The 13,414-nt window shown below is 43.1% G+C and overlaps 1 protein-coding gene across 5 annotated transcripts in view; it reads left to right on the top strand.

Annotated features, from left to right (window-relative positions):
• Window positions 1-4,742: 4,742 nt before the first annotated feature.
• The window catches only part of DAB2 (DAB adaptor protein 2), a 56,222-nt gene continuing 47,550 nt past the window's right edge, over window positions 4,743-13,414 (top strand). For 4 of the 5 annotated variants that reach the window (XM_020890360.2, XM_020890361.2, XM_020890359.2 and 1 more), the window contains exon 1: window positions 4,743-5,143. The gene's annotated coding sequence lies outside the window, so the exon portion shown is untranslated. Of the gene's footprint in view, window positions 5,144-5,958; window positions 6,066-13,414 lie in introns of all 5 variants that reach the window. The other variant, XM_070476616.1, reaches the window with a different exon arrangement.

Genomic DNA, 13,414 nt, shown 5'->3' with positions numbered 1-13,414 from the left:
CTTTCTCTAGTTGCAGTGAGCGAGGGCTCCAACCTCTTTGTTGTGGTGCAAGGGTTTCTCGTTATGGTGCCTAGGCTCCAGGCGCCTGGGCTGAGAGCTCAGTAGTGTGACTCGAAGGCTCAATAGCTATGGCAGAGCAGGCTTAGTTGCTCCACTGTATGTGGGATCTTCCGGGACCAAGGATCAAACTTGTGTCCCCTACATTGACAGGCAGATTCTTATCCACTGCACTAACAGGGAAGTCCATCTGGAGCACATGCTTTTTAATTGTGCAAATCTATGCATATATCCACTGTGTGTGTTAGTTGCTCAGTCATGTCGGATTCTTTACGACCCCATGGGGTATAACCTGCCAGTCTCCTCTGTCCATGGGACTTTCTATGCAAGAATACTGGAGTGGGTTGCCATTACATTCTCCAGGGAATCTTTCTGAGCCAGGGATCGAACCCGGGTCTCCTGCATTGCAGGCAGACTCTTTACCATCTGAGCTACCAGGGAAGCCCATGCATATATCATTTCACTTAAATGCACAAATGTGATCTATAACTATATCTACATAAAGACTCTATTTTTATGTTTCCCTTTTAGCAACTCTCTCCCTATCTCCTCTCCTTGTTTATCCTCACCTCCAATGGGTCCCCAGTAATCTGTACTGCAGTCCAGTATCTGGTCTCCCTGATAACCATGTGTACAGACTCACACACAAACACACACACTAAAACCTACCTAGATGAATGTTGCTTTTTGTATTACTAAAGTAGAAACATATTTTACTTTTTTTTCTATATTTGTTTTTCTCACTCAATACTGCCTAATAGAAATCCTCTCACATTACAAGGTTCAGCTCCAATGTATTCTTTTAAATGGTTGCATATGATTTCAGAGTACAGATGAATCATAAATTATTCAATCATTCCCTTATTGACAGACATAATTTTTTCTTAGGTTCCTGCTGCTATGGACACTGCAGCAATTAACATCTTTGTATTTTTTAGGTATGTTTTACTTCTAGGGTTAGATTCTTGTTCACAGGATAGAGAGTTGTATAAGCATTTGCTACAATAATAATTGATATTAGCATTTTGCAGGATTACACATATTTTTGTTTTTAACAACTTTCTAACTTATTTTCCAAATAAGGTGGTATTTTAATGCATAATTCACATGAGAACTCTTTCCCTTTACAACTTCTCATTATAAAAATTTATATTATTAGCAAAATGTAATAAGCTATGTAAATCTATCATATGTAATTTTTCAATGTTTTTCACATTGCATCATTCCAGCTTTTCCAGGAACAATTGCATTTCACTAGTGTTTCGCATCACAAGCAAATAACAAATATTGAGGTCTGAGGTGCTATACAGGTGCTGGAGCAGGAAATGGCAACCCACTCCAGTATTCTTGCCTGCAAAATTCCATGGACAGAGGAGCCTGGTGGGCTACAGTCCGTGGGGTCACAAAGAGTTGGACACAACTGAGCATGCACGCCACACACGTACGGGTATAGCCAAGAAAACAAACAAAAGCAACCAACAAAGCAAAACAGAAGTAGCCTGCCTTCAGTGAGACTATCCTCCACATATTTTGGATTTTAGATAAAGAGATAGATGACACGGAAAACTGTCCAATATTTGCCCTGCCTTGCCAACAGCCAGATCTGATAGGGCCAGTTTATCTGCATTTATGAAGGTGCAGAACAAGCGAAGGTCAAAGAATATTTTTTGGGAACAATAACTATTCTTTTTCTTTTTTTTTACAACACTGAGGAGGGGAGGAAAAAAAGAGATGACCTTGTTAGAGTCACAGACTTCAACCAGTCCTTGTTTGATTAGAATATCTGGAAGCATCCAGCAAGGCACCAAGGTGCACAGATGGCTTACCCATGGCCAAATCTAAAGAACCCTTTACAATTCATGGGAAATGGCAGGATGCAAAATGGAATGTTTAAGGAAGATGAGAACAGTAAGGAAGGAGATAGAAGAGGGCCACGAGAAAGAAGAGAGACAGCCTTAGGTCTGAGAGCTGAAGGCGGGGGAAAGCCAGCTTAATTATGGAAGAAAAGACACATACACATAGGATAGCTCACACAGGCAGAGTTGCTGTGGAAGCACATTCCAGGAAAATCTTAAGAGATTACTTTAATAATAAACCATGCATTCTTCAGCAAGCCATCACGAGATTAACTACCCCTTTCCTCAGCTGGGAACAGTCGTCAGTTTAGGGTTTTTTTTTTTTCTTCCTTCTCCCTCCCAAGCAGCTTTTGTGCAAGGAGAGTCATGCAAGGACCATAGCTTTTCAAGCACTGCACTCAAGTTTCCTCACCTTAATTTTCCAAACATTCATTTCAGGAATGATAAGAAAATACCACGGCTTAGGCATCGTTACCATCTGGGTGGGCTTGGATGTGATTCTCCAGCTGCGAGCCTGTTCATTTTAAGACCCACTGAAAAGCCAACAGCTTCCATGGGACAGGGGACTCTGTCCTACCAGGGATAAAAAGGGTTATGTTTATTTTCATTCTTCGCTCTGTCTTTTTTTCTTTCTTTCTTAATGTGAGGACACTGAATTACTGCCAGAAGCAATATCAGAGCCCTAGAAATATAAAAACACACTTCAAATCAAATCAGAGTTCTCTACTGTCATCTCAAGATTTCTGTATGAAATGATAGAGCTGTCCACTTGAAGCTGTATGTATGATCCCACTGCTCAAAAACGAACTGTTTTCATCAAAATCTTCTCTTGAAACTGCAACTCATGGCAGATGAAATCATTTTCTCTGGCTTCTTAGACAAATCCCTTCCATTTGGTGGAGTAGAGCAAACATTTCTTGATAAGAGTCAATTAAAAAAAAATAGATGTGGGTGGTCACTTCTGAGAAAGTGTTATATAGTGAGGTTAAAAGAGAGAAACTTTTTTTTCCCTCTCAAATTATCAAAGCCTGTATGTGCCTGAAATCAGCTGTCATTTTTCTAACTACTTAACTTTGGGAAATGAAACCAACCTTCTGCACTCTTGGATCTTAGAAATAAAGCACCAGGTCCTAAGATATACCAGAATTAAAGTTCTCTGCATAAAAGTTATAAATAGTCCCAAGACTGAATTTTATATACCTTCTTGTCATTCACACAAAGTCATTTTCTTAATAATAGTAAATTACCTCAGAGGAATATTGAAAGCTGTCAGCACCGCCCTCCCTTCTTCTACCTCCCCAGATGTGAGGAGGTGAGACAGGTGGCAGAAACAGTAAAGGTCAAAAGAGGTAGTGTTCTCATTGTTACCAGGTTTTGCTGCTCTGCACCCCTAGCCCCTGGGCTGTTCCAAGTCTGACCTACTTGAGAGTAGGGACTGTCACTCACACTGATTTGTCCCAAATTACACAGTGGCTTTGCAGTCGGGGCTAAGCTGGAACCACAAAATACATCCTTGGTGTCCCATGAGCCCGATTTGAACCCCCAGTTTCCAGAGATAAAATGCAAATCCAGTGTGTGTTGCTTACTCAATAAAATCAATTACCCCCTCCCATCCAAGTCACAGTTTAGTATTTTCACATTTACTACACACTGGAGGCGCCAGTGGTAAAGAGTCCTCCTGCCAATGCAGGAGATGCAAGAGACATCGGTTCAGTCCCTGGGTGGAGACAATCCCCTGGCGAAGGGCATGGAAGCCCACTCCAGTATTCTTGCCTGGAGGACCCCATGGACAGAGGAGCCTGGTGGGCTACAGTCCACGGGGTTGCAAAGAGTCAGACACGACTGAGCACGCATGCCAAACACTGTCTCAGACTTTTAAAAAAAGGAAGGAAACAGACACATTTTCACAAGGATAATTTCATAATTCTTAAAAAGCAACAAAGCTTCTGGGGATGTTTTGCAATTGTTCATGATTTTAAAATATGGGAAAAATGAATCCCCAGCTTGTTAAGGTCCACTAAGATACAACTATGGAATGCCTTCTACTGCTAAGTACTGCATGTCAATATTTCTCTATTCTTTTTTCTTTCTTTCTTTCTTTCTTTCTTTTGGCCTCCTGGCTTGTGAGATCTTAGTTCCCCCACCAGGAATCTAACCTGTGACCCTTACATTCAAAGTAGAGTCTTAACTACTGGACAGCCAGGGAGGTCCCTTTTCAAATATTTTATTTCTCATATTTCAGATTTTTCTTAGAGATATAGGAAACACTATGGAAATCAGATAAAGTCATATTAAGTGTCTACACAGGGATGACCATACAGTGGGGGAAGCCAGTATATAATCTCTATTTACATCAAATATATAGTTTACTTAGATAAATTATATAGCCCTGCACATTTTTGTTTGTATCAATTTCATAGAGTATTATTTTATATGTGTATATACAGGATTATATTCCACACATAAATGAACTGTGTTTTACATATACACACAGATTACCCACCAATTTACATATACACACAGATTACCCACATCTGCCCTGAAAGACACACGAAATCCTTTAACCGGGGTGGGAATGCGATGACACGTGCAACTCTCGAGACAGCAGATTCTGAGCTAGCATCCACCGCCTCTAGCCAGGAAAGTCAGGAGTAAAGGCAGCTCTTTGTTCCAAGGGCCCCATCGGGTTCGGATGACTTGGGACGCCACATCACTGGAAGCGGCAGTCCAGAGAAGGAATTTTTGAGATGAAGGTCGCTGGGTCCCACCCCTTTCCTGCGGGGTTTCCCTTTCCTGTCCTTAAGCGCACCCTCCCCGGTCCCTTGCCTCAGCCCCGAGAGCCTGGGTTGCAGACGGCGCCCCGACTCCCTACTCCTCCCCTTGGCCGAGCTCGGGGCGATCGCCCTCCGCTGGTGGGGCTCCCCGCTCCCCGGAGCCGGGTACTTTGCGCGGCCGCAGCTCGAGTTAATAAACAGTTAAGTTTGGAAGACTCAGCAGACACGTTGAGGGGGAGTTACCCAACCCAGGCAGCAAAAACATCCCGGCGCATTCCTGGGGCGTCCAAAGCTGCCAGCATCTGATTAGAACCATATCTCGCCGGGAGTGGCCCGCGGCTCCGAGGCTCCCGGGCCGGCGGCTATTTAAGCGCGGCAGCCGTGTGGGCAGCGCGGCAGCCTGGAGGCTCGGGCACCGAGGAGTCATGCTCGCATCGCAGAGGCGCTAGCTAGACTGTGAGTAGCTTTGGTTCCTTCTTCCCTTTGGCCCCATTTTTGGCCACCTCCCTCCCTCCTTTGCTCTTTTCCTCTCTTGGGATGCAGAACGGGGACTGTTGGGCTGTCTAATTAAGGAGACGGCGTACTTGAGCAGACGGGCGCTTTTGTGGCCTGACATCCGAGGAATGCTTCCACGGAAAGCCTTTACCTTTGGGGTCGGACTCCAGATGTCCAGCTAGTGACATGTAACAAGCGCCTCCCTTGTGTGTGTGCGTGTCTGTCTGTCTGCTTGTTCAAAAGCCCCACTGGCGTGGCTGCTGACCGCCTAATTAACTCCTCCAAGAGTGTTTATTTCTGCCGTGTGACAAAGGCTGGGGACCTGGTTTGTACCCACGAGAGGCTTTTTCCCAGTGACTGACAACGTGTGGCGTTAAAATGTGAACTTTGTCTTACACCCGCCTTCTTAAGAAAGTATCTGCCTAAGAGACTGAACAAACTTGTTTGAAATCCTCCGGGGATTTAAAAGGTGTTTGCCTGCTTGCTGTAATCTAGAAAGATTAAGGACGAATTTTAGGAAAGGGGGAAAAGAATGAATGGGTTAACACCGTGGAGCCCCAGTCAGCATAGCGGGTTTCATAGCACGGAGCTGACTGTGTTATTTGTTCCTGCCGTCCTTCCCTCTTAATTCTTAGCCCGGAATTCAGGGTCCGCAGTCAGTTTTAGCAGGGAGCCCTTTGAGTCCAAAGGGAAATCTAACTGGATTAAAAATGCTTGAAGAATCTGGATGTTATCTCCACCCCCACCTTATCCTTTTTTTTTTTTTTTTTTTTTAGTTTGTGTTTGGAAGGAAGAGAGGCGCTCTGTAAAATGAGAAGAGCAGAAATCAGCTTCCAGACACATGGAAAGACTTAAAAATTCTGGAGGGGCGACTTCATGAATAGTAAATGTTGTTATTGCACTATAAAGTGACTTAATGAAAAAATTTCTGGCCTTAATCAGACAAAGCAGGGGCGTGGGATAGAAGGAGGTGAGACAGAAGTAACTTAAATAGAAGGAATGGCTGAGGAAAAGAAAGCAGCTGCAAAAAAAAATGCCTTCAAGATGCCCGATAAGGCTCTCGAAACGGCTTTGATGGGATTTTAATTGATCTTCCTGCAGACTTGAGGTTGGCTCCCCACACACGAGCGTCTCCTGGCTATTGGCGAGGGAAAAACTAGCTGGGAATGGGGGAGCATGACCATTACCAAAAGGCTTCTTCCCTGCTCTGGGTCACCTCCACCTGGCTTCTTAAACCAGCAGCCAGACCTTGGTTGGGCTACCCTTCTCCGGGCCTGGTGCCCACCCTACATCTCTCCAGGTTCTGACTCTTCTCTGAGGGGAGATGGGCCTCCATGACACTGAAAGAAAGTTTGTTGCCATGAGAATTCACCCCTTTTGGTTGAAGTGCTAGGTATGTGGCTACACCTAATACAATGTGCAATCTTGTCAGAAAAGCAGAAGGAGGAGGCCTGGTGGTTTCCTTTCCAGTGTGTAGTTCTGGGACAGATTAGTTCTAAATCCCTGTCAGTCTCCTCCTAAGGCAAACTGGATTCTTCTTCCTGTTGATGATGAATAACTTCATTTTCCCTTCCCTTCCCACTCCCAGCTCTCTCCCTTCTTATCCAAATGGATGCCCTAGAAATCAGTCCTTCTCAAGCTCTACCCTCCTCCATTTAAAAATAGAAGGTAGAGGACTGTCTCCCAGCTTCGAGCTCTGACACATAGGTAGCCGCCATTCTGGTGGTCTTAGACACACCTGATTTTCTCCTGAGGATGTGAGAGAGGGAAGGGGGGCCCACTGCTTGTTTAAGGCCTTGTCTCGTTGTTAAGGGCAGAAATTAGGATCTGTATTTCCACTCAAGACTTTTTATAGTTGTGGATTCAACTAAAAGTCCAAATTCCTGTGCCTTAGGCTTGCTCCTTGCTTTGCCTGAAAGGTCGAATGATGTTCAACCACCTTGTTTGGGTTGAACAGAATTGCTTTTGAGACGCTTGTTGGCATGCAGGGACCCCAGGAAGGGGCTGTCCAGCTGGTTGGGGTGACCCTTATTTTCCTGCTCAGCCATGCCTCTGTTACCTGAGGATTTACAGAGAGGAAGACCGAAGCCTTGGTCATGGCTCCTGGTCAGTAGGAGGCTTTGTGGAGACGTGGACTCGGTGGTACAGCCAGTAAGCACTGTTTTATTTCTCATCCTACCCTCATATGTCTGTAAACCTACACTAGCTACCACAGATATTTTTTACCTAGGTAGTTTCTTTTGGGGGGGGCTGCATTATGTTTGTTGCTGTGTGCAGGCTTTCTCTAGTTTGGAAGAATGGGGGCTACTTACTGTTTGTTGCAGTGTGTTGGGTTCTCATTGCAGTGGCTTCTCTTGTTGTGGAACAGGGGCTCTAGAGTGTGGGCTCAGTTAGTTGTGGCACATGGGGTTAATTGCTCTGTGGCATGTGGGATCTTCCCAGACCAAGAATCGAACCTATGTCCCCTGCATTGGTAGGCGGATTCTTAACCACTGGACCACCAGGAAAGCCATAGTTTTGAAGGTTCCATATGTTTCCCCCCCTCAGTCTTTCCTAACTTGAGGGTTTAATCAGTGTTTTTCTTAAAAGCAAATGTAAGATACTGAATTACTTAAAAAGGCTACCAAAGACAGAGCTCCAAGGTGCTAAGTTGCCCTAAGGATTAGCAGAAAATGCCTCCTCCCCAGGAGAAAAGACTTGAAAGTGGATTGGTTGAGGGAGTTTTAGTATTTTACCAAATGCCTAGGGCTCTCTAGGGCTTCCTGGTGGCTCAGAGGTTAAAGCTTCTGCCTGAAATGTGGGAGACTGGGGTTCGATCCCTGGGTTGGGAAGATCCCCTGGAGAAGGAAATGTCAACCCCCTCCAGTACTTTTGCCTGGAGAATCCCATGGATGGAACAGCCTGGTAGGCTACAGTCCACAGGGTTGCAGAGTCGGACATGACTGAGCTACTTCACTTTCTTTCTTTCACTTTCTAGGGCTCTCTACCCCCAGGGGCTTCCCTGGTGGCTCAGTGGTAAAGAATCTACATGCCAGTGCAGGAGACACAGTTTCGATCCCTGGGTTGGGAAGATCCCTGCAATAGGAAATGGCAACCCACTCCAGTATTCTTGCCTGGAGAATCCCATGAACAAGAGGAGCCTGACAGGCTACAGCCCCCATAGGGTCGCAAAGAGCTGGACACGACTGAGCATGCACTCACCCTCCAAGCAGAACCAGAATGAGGACTGGCAGTATGAAACACCTGAGGAACAGGATGTGATATCTAAAAATTCTCTGGTGCTGCTGTGTAATTCTAAAGTTGAAGCTGTGCCACTGAATTGCACAGAGGTTGGCCAAAATCACATTTAGCTGAAATAGCTGTAACCCCAGATCTCTGTATTTAAGGGAAACCTAACTCATGGTTATGTATCCTGACCGGATTAATCCTGTGACTCAGAAGGAAAGCAGGCCTTGGAGTCCCCTTCTTCTACAGAGAACACACTGATTTCCTGTGAGGGGAACAAATATGCTGAGAGTGAACACCAAGTGCTGGCCCACAGGCCATTTCTGCCTCCCACCTAGCTAAGCCAGGGAGCGGTGGTGAGCAAGTGGGTTCTGCAGTCCTGTGGCCTCAGTTCAAATCCCAGGGACTGCGCTGCTGCCTGTGTGACCTTAAGCAAATTGCATCACTTCTCTGTATTTAAGCTTTCTTATCCGAAGAGAATAATACCTACCCACAGTTTTGCTGGGAAGACTGTTAATCTAATATGCTTAGACTCCTTTATTCCATTGTTTTGTTTTCATTTTGCCTCCTGAATTACATATCTTTAGTGAAAATTAAAGGCAGAATGGGGAATATCTTTGTCAAAGTTGGACACCGCCCATCTACCTGAAAAATGTTAATCCCTTAAGCTCCTCATATGAACAAAGCCAGAGAATTTGCTGTGCTTACACTAAACCAACTGGGAGTTTCTTTCTGTTCTCTGCCTGGAGCTTGCAGTTTGGTTTGGTCAAGCTGATCTCTGGTCTCATTTCAGTCTTTCCCCCCACCCCAGACTCCCTACAGAGGGGGAGCAGTCCTTCCCCATGAAGTCAACATTGGAGCAGAAGGAGGGGGGAACGGAGGGACCCCTGTACTAAACTGAGGGACTAGACTAGAAATAAAAAGCCTTCTAAGTACCTAGGGCCCCATACTGTCCTTACCCACTGAGCTGGGCAGGTTGCCATGGTTACTCCCCTTCCCGAATCTTTTTCGTACCTTGGAAGGAAGCCTGCTACCTTAGGGTAAGCAAAATCTGAACAAATTGCTTCCTGGTCTAAAAATGGAAGTTACTTTTTTTTCTTAAGTGAGATAGAATGTCCTCTCTACCTACCTCATCTTTCCCTTCTGAACTTATTTTAATCCAAAACTTTACTCCTAATTGTCCAACTCCAGCTCATACTTACATCATCACAGTAAAGAAGAAACATTAAGACTTATAAAATTTCAGGAACATAAAAGCTGCTGCCTCAATGTAGAAGCAGCCCAGCAGTGTCTCTCTGCAGCTATAAGTTATAACTTAGCCTCTAGGATAGCTAGAGGCAAGTGACCTTTAACTTCTTCAAACTGGTAAGAATTTTGTGTCAACAGAGCAGCCTGAGTGAATGTTCAGCTGCAGGGAAGTTACCAGGAGGCAGAATGCATAAAGGCTGTCACTTAGATATTTAGGTATCCACAAAGGAGAAGGAGCTGCTGGGTTTGAAAGTAAAAATACTGGAAAAGCTGGGTTTGAAACATTCTCCAACCTGGAAGAGATTTGGGCAAGGAATTTATGATTGAATGTTTCCTCTGGGTAAAAAGTGATCCCATTTCTCTCTAGCAATGCATTAGTCTGAAACAGACTTAGATCTTAGTGTGACAGGTAAACTGCTGTAAGTTCTCATTTAACAGTTAAATTCATTCATTCTTTCAGTGTTGGACACTTAGCTAGAGTGTGTAGTTCACAGCTAGAAAGAACTCATCTCAGACTAACTCTCAGTGTAGTCCCCAGATCAGCTACATCAGCATCACTTGGCAACTTGTTGGAAATGCAAATTCTTGGTTCCTATCCCAGAACCACCAAACCAAATATGAGCAGTAGGGTCTATCCAGCTGTATTCCAACAAACCCTCCACATGATCTAAGAGAAACTTTCATAACTCAGTTGTTCAATGGAAAGCATAACAAAGTAACTGAATTCCTACAATCATGGAAATAATAAAGCAAAGCATTTAAACGGAGCTCAGTTTAACTGAATCTTAAAAAGATGAAAAAGCACAGACCCTGACTTTTTTCCTGCTATCTCAAGTATTGCTTTCTTGATTGTAGGAAAACCGATCTACTCCTTATTTCTATATTATCACCTCGCTTCGCAATTCTTTTCCCTCTTCTGGAGTTTTAAAGGAACATAATTAATCTCCATTTATTATAAAACTGTCCCAGTTACTTCTTTTTAAAAAAGATTTCAGTAAACTAGATCATTCTTCTTAAGCCAAATGGTTTTCTCTAACCTATAAAACTTTTTATTTTGTTTTTTCATGCCATGCCCAGAGTACAGATGAAGGTCTCTCCATCATGGTAAATGAATCTGTTCCACTTGGTTTTCATAGTGCTTTATGGTTAGTGAAGTACTGTTCTTCTCCCATCTGACTTTCACTTTAAATAACTTAAGGTAGAAACAATATCTCCATTTCTTTGCTCCAGTGTGATCAATAGATCAGCCTGCCCAAGGTCATTCCAGTAAAGTGGTAGAGTCAGGATAAAAGCATGAATCTTTATGATTAAAATCTTGATGTTTATCAGAATACTTAGTAAATACCTATTATGTGAAGTATGTGGCTAGGCTAGCAAAGAACTCCCAGTGAGTAGAAATCTAGAAGAAAGTCTGAGTTACGTAAAGGAGAGAGAGTAGACCCTAGTCCTGCAGTGGAATGACTGCACTGCTGTTTCTCAGGCATGCTACTCGATGTCTCTGACCCTGAGTCACTTCACTCACCTTGTACAACAGTCCTAAGAGGGACCGGTGTTAATCAGAGAGACTGGTGTTTAGCAGAGGTCACTTCTTAGATGGAAAGATACAAGGGAGTGATGTAGGAGAGAACTGGAACTCTGAAGAAGCAGCAGAGGTTAGTGGTTAAGAACTTGGGCTTTGAACCACGGATGACTGTGTCCTGTGTCCGTAGTAACTAAACTGATACAAATGGTCTTTTTTGTGGTCTTTAGGCAAGCTAAAATCTAGAGATGAATGCATTCGGGCTGCAAACAAGAAGCCCATCTTTCTTACATACCGTGAAACTATTAAACGTGAGGATCGAGCAAGAAAATGTGGCAACGCTTCATAGACCAGTACAGGCACACAGATGTTAACTCTTAAGGCACCTCTCAAATGTTCTCTGGGCAGGACAGTTGAGTCCTCCTGAGGTTTACATTAATCCATGCCCAAAGAACCGGAAAGTGAAGAATAACTTCATTAATGGATCTGTGTTGGGTGCAGCTGCTCTCCTTGTTCTATTAATAAACACTTCACCCAGTGACCTCACTTATTTTTCATATTTTAAGTGTCCTATTAAGGGACCGAGACCTGTTCTAATCTCCTATAATATGTAATGCAGATTCTGACATGCTTTTTGTCACCATTTAATGCAGCAGAAATAAGCCACATGTGTGTGAATATTTGCCAGAGGGTTCACATAGTCCTGTGAATATTGCTGAACCAGTCTGTCTTTGGGACACAACGTTAATCCTGATGGGAGACATATAACGTAACTTGTAGACCAAAGGATCAGAAATTGGAATAGTACATAGAGTAGGTGCTCAAATCTCCCTTCAAGGAAAATATCAGCTGTGCTTTACTATATCAGTGTTGAGTGGTGGTGGTGTGATTTGGGGGTTTTGTTTTGGGATTTCTTTTTTAAACCTTTACCTCTGAAGTTAGACATCTTAAATAAAATCCCAGCTTCAAAATAGAAAACAAATATGTAACTGATCAAATAGGCTCTTTTGGTGATGGGTGGTTGACAGTATGGAGATTTAATATTGATTTCTCCCTGGACCAAGGTTCAGCTGTAGCTGAAACTTTTCAGAAGTGTTCAGGTACTTGAATTGAAATGATAGTTTTATTTAATGTTCAACCTGTCTTCTGAAGGATATATTGATGCACAGATATTTGCTTGGCTGCCTGATAACTTGTTCTTGGGATATTTGATTTGTCAGCTGGTCTGAAGTTTTTGTTAATTGTAATTGAAATTTGGATAAAAGTATCTACATCTACTTTCTAGTGGTAACTTTAAATGGTAACTCTAAAGTTAGCATCTAAATGGTAACACCCACTAGGGAACATATAACTGTCAACAGTTGCTTCCTACAAGAAATTTAGAGAAAATGACAACCGCTCAAGTAATGTATTGTCTTATTATTAATTAAATGGTACACAGTAGGGTCCAGAGAAAGTAAAGGACTCGTGTGATGATGAACTTGGCCTTTAAGCAAATGGTGGAAGTCAGATCAGCAAAGCAAGGAAGAAAAATGCATTCTAGGCAGAAGCTTATAAGTATATCATGCAGATGTATGACCAAAGAATACTGACTGGCCAGTCTGACCAAGAGAAAGTACAAAATGATAGAGAGGTCAGAGGTGATAGATTTGAAAATGAGAGCTGGATTGCAGAGCTTTGGATGTCAGGGCAAGAACTTAGATCTTTATCTGCTCCTCAGTAGATCTCTATTTTAAATCGGGAGAATATAATGCTGACTGAGATCAATTAACCTAGCTATCTTGGCAGTATGAGTTTGAGTGGCAATTGCTCAGCACTTGAAGAAAAACCTGTGTTTTATGAAAACTCAGAAAAGTAAAGATTTTAATATTAAGGAACAAATGGCAACTGTGTATTACCCCTAATGTTTTAAGGGCACTGCTCTTTACTAGACTGGGGATGGAGGGGCAGGGGTGGGAGTAGGGCTAGAAGAGTAAGATAAATAATTCCCTGACCTCAAGATTTCACTGAATTAGGGGAAGATTTCTACATGGATCAGAGGGCAGCAATAGGTCAAATGTAGAGAAATGAGAGTGAGAGGTCAGTGAAGACCTCAGACAATATGTCTTTTTTGTTGTTTTTTTTTAATTGGAAGATAATTGTTTTACAATGTTGTATTGGTTTCTGTTTTACAACATGAATCTGTCATAATTATGTATTTTATATATATATTTACATATACATATACATATACCCTCTTA

Source organism: Odocoileus virginianus, chromosome 14 (assembly GCF_023699985.2).
Source record: "Odocoileus virginianus isolate 20LAN1187 ecotype Illinois chromosome 14, Ovbor_1.2, whole genome shotgun sequence".
Taxonomy (NCBI): Eukaryota; Metazoa; Chordata; class Mammalia; order Artiodactyla; family Cervidae; genus Odocoileus; species Odocoileus virginianus.
This window is presented reverse-complemented; position numbering and strand designations above follow the sequence as displayed.